Source organism: Cottoperca gobio, chromosome 15 (genome assembly GCF_900634415.1).
Source record: "Cottoperca gobio chromosome 15, fCotGob3.1, whole genome shotgun sequence".
Taxonomy (NCBI): Eukaryota; Metazoa; Chordata; class Actinopteri; order Perciformes; family Bovichtidae; genus Cottoperca; species Cottoperca gobio.
In genome coordinates this window covers 21,096,052-21,100,075 of record NC_041369.1, presented here as the reverse complement: position 1 = coordinate 21,100,075, position 4,024 = coordinate 21,096,052, and positions in this window count along the sequence as shown.

Here is a 4,024-nt window from a genome sequence, read left to right as displayed (position 1 = left end):
ATGAGTGGTTGTGATTTGTATCTCGACAGAGAGACAGACACGGAAGAGAAAGACAGTGTGGGACAGAAACTTCTGTTATTTGGTATTTGAGACAAGTTAAAAGTGTGTGTGAGCGGAAAGTCGAAGAAACACAGCAGATGCGCTGATAACAGCGTGCATGCTGGGACTGTTTTCTTCTATTTCCATGCAGGGCAGCAGAGAAAAACTTGTCTTTCATTGGCTGTCGACTGTCGCCAGACCTCGGCATCCTCGTGTATTCATAGGCCGGTCTGAGGAGTGTGAGGTGATGCAGAGGAGGATTACATTTACCTGGGAGGTTAATTTGGGGTCAACCGTACAGCGACGTGGGTGGAGTCCAGGCCGTCGTCTCCGCTTTCTCTGCTTTGTTCGTCTTGTATTGTTTAATATCAACTCTTGGCACACACAGCTGCTCGTTGCAGTAGACGTTCTCGTGTATGTGGAAGTGTTTCCTGGTCGGATATTTACTTAATAAAGCCAACAACCGCTTGAATCCGGCATCCAAACTCAAAGACGGTGATGGTGCTGGTTCCACGGAGGGGATTTCACAGTCCAGGTGGAGCTGGTGGAGTGAAAGCAGCTTAGTCATCCCTACGACACGAGGCGCTGAGAGCATTCATGGAATTCCTCGTGGGTTTACATACTGTTGATTTAAAGTTGAGCAGAGGACACGCCGTCTTTCTGGAAGGTCGAGGTTTTCTTCTGGAGGGAAACTCCTGACTCCACACGAGCGGAGTTAAAGGAGGACTCTGACCTGAAGTGTGTTGGACATCTGTTTGACAGTATTCACATCCCATAATGCCCTGATCACGTCTAAATAAAATAGACACAATGGAGTAACTAAGCCCTGTTAGGGGCAGAAGAGAAACATACAAACTCTGAGCACGTAGCAGACGTTATTTTACTTCACTGATTCGTAAAGACTTTAATTCATCCTGAAGGTCGTTACAAATAATAAACGTTAGCTGCTAACATGTCGTCACATGACTAAACGAGCTGCAATGATTGGGCAATTAATCAATTAGTTGCGTGACAGAAAGGTAATTGGCAATGTGATTAATCAATTAAGTTGTTTGCAAAGTAAAAAATAAATGTTGTTGCACTTTTTTGTCATCTGAATATTTTGGGGATTTGAACAAAACAAAAGAAATAAGCTAAGTGATTTATTGCTGTTGGAAACAACCCTTAATGAGTGTGTCCAACATCTTAGCTTAGCATGTTAGCACCATTTGCTAATGATCTCTACAGCACAGAGCAGAGCTGGTGGGGGTGTCATTAGCTTCGCAGCTGTTTCATCAGTGGGCCAAACTCCCACAATTCACTGAGGTTCTTCATCAGTTTATCAGTAAATTAAAGGATCTAAAGCTGTTCTGAGGTCAGCGGAAGAGACGTCCTTCCTTTGTTGAAAGTAGTTGATGTGAAATCACTTTCCTCCCTTCAGATCTGACTTTGGATGCTTTCTCTGACGACGTCCTCACTTTCCCCGCTCCCTGTGAATCAGTTGCGTCAGGATAAGGAGGGATGGAGTAGAAAGGTATTTGAGGAGGGCTCGTATTATCTCATCTGGAAAGGATGCAGCAGACCCTCATCCCAAGTCACAACTTGTCTTTTCCCCTTAAGCCCTCCAGACGTGGGGAAGCTTAACGGAGGCTCGTTGGCCCGCAGGCTTTAGTGTTTCCCACCGAGGATGTCGTCTCCGCGTGTCGATAGATTGCCGTCTGACGTGTTGGTCACGTTTCCTTCTTTTAGACGCAGCCACAGGGCGGCAAACACAGTGTCTGCATATGTAACATTAATGCACATGTTATTGGTGCAATACATGAACTTTGACCTTTAAAGCCACGTGTGCCTCTGTGGGGAAAACGATATAATTCCCCCTCTTCAGATACTTTTTATGACTCTTATCTTAACCTGAATATTCATATTAAATAAGGTGACACACACAGAAATGACCCTAAAGCACTGTAAATAAGAAACAACGGTTATATTTGAAGTTATGTGAGCGTCGCATGAGAAAACAAATATTTATTTTGTTTGTTGAAAAGTAATTAAAAGACAGTAAGTGTGCAGTGTGTTATCCTACGTAGTGATGCTCATTGTGGGGGTGAGATACACCGCAGAGACACTGACCTTTCATATTTAACCACTTATACACAAACATATCATCGATCTGAACTTTAATCTGTCCGTGTGTTCCTCTCTGACCTCAACCTCACGTTGTTTTGATTATAGAGCATCAAATTTTAATGCTTTTTGTCTCAGAGGCTTTTTTTTCAGGAAGCAAAAACAGATATTCAATACAGATACGTTGCACCGTAATTAAGTACTTTCCTTGATGAATAACTTGCAGTATGTAAAGCGCGTCTCATTCACTGACTTGAGAACCGATAACTAAGAGAAACTCAACACTATTCTGTCATAAGATCCTAATTACCCTCGTTTGTCACTGCGTTCGTCTCTTTGATGATGGTCCCGACTTGTTTGCCTATAATATTTTGGGGGATCTGTCTTGTGAAGCTATAAAACATACAACATCCCCTGAAGGGAAACAGTCCAATCAGAGGCATCGTTAGATGTGATAAGGCCTCTGCAGAAACACTGCACAGCTGTTGCACAGAGGAGAGAATAAAAACACAGATAACTCGGATAATAGCACGTGCCGGAGGCTTGATTCATTTCCAAATGTTAACAAGGCCGCTTCACAGCTCCAGCATGCCGCGCAGTATGTTAATACCACTAATAAGCCTATCTCTGCGAGTCATCTCGGATGGCAAAGATTTGTGTTTTACAATAAAGCTGCCGGCCACATTTTAAATGAAGCATAACTATTTATGATTTTACAAAGCTGACATAATTGCTTAAAGGGGAACTGAGGAGAGGGTTTGGTGTTGTACTTTGTTTTCTGTATCATGAAAGAGGAGATTTCACTGTTTGCATGTCAGAAAGGCGACTGTGTGTAGGCCATCAGAGGGATGGGAGGACTCGTGCTCGCCTGTTAAGCAATTGTGCAGCTTTTATTCAAGCTGTCAAGTCAGACAATCAGCAGATAATGCAGCCTTGGTTGGTAAATTATAAACGTGTCAAGAGATGCACTAAAGGCAGCGACAGATGCCACTTATCTGCAGCAGCCTCTGCAGTGTGACTGTATCATCAGAGGGGAAATATAACATTTTGATGTTTACATAAGAGAAGTATTAGTATCAGTCAGAAATGTAATTCCTTTCACCCATCCCTCTCGCAGGGGATTGACTCCCCTAAAAACATACAATGATTTTTTTTAAAGCTAACAAAACAAAAAAAAAAGAGCAGAGAAGCATCCTCGCTGATCTTCTGTCCATTTCCAACATTGCTTCTTGTATATTTTTTGGTGGAAATCCTCTTAGAATGCAAAGTAAATAGATTACGATACAGTGAGGGATTAGGGCTCGCGCGGCGCTGTCAGATTAGTCGGTGAGCGCAGCGCGTCGACAGCTCTGACACGGCTATGGCTGCTGTTCAGGAAAGGGGCTCCGCGCGATGCTTTAAAGACGCTGGTTGGCTGCTATTCATGAATAAAACTGTGGCCCGTAATCTTGGCCAACACACACACACACACACACACACACACACACACACACACACACACACACACACACACACACACACACACACACACACACACTATCAGAGGTGATGGAAAGTCTTTATTTTTCAGGCTGATTAATGAAATGCTTGTTCAGTCGAGCTTCTTTAGGCAGAACACGTGTGACCGTTTTCTTTTAAGGTTCATTTTGTTTAGAATTCACTAAGACAGAAAATAACCTGAATTCACAAACACATTTCACACATAATCTGTGACAGGTGTAAAAAAATAAAGCCTTTTGATTTAGCAATATACATATTCAAACTTACTGACAAAAGGGGGAATACCAAACTAATGTATTATTCCACTTCTCCGTCGTCCATCTTCACAATGATGCACATTGGAGTCCCTGTCCAGGTGATATCACAGGTCAGTAACTACTTC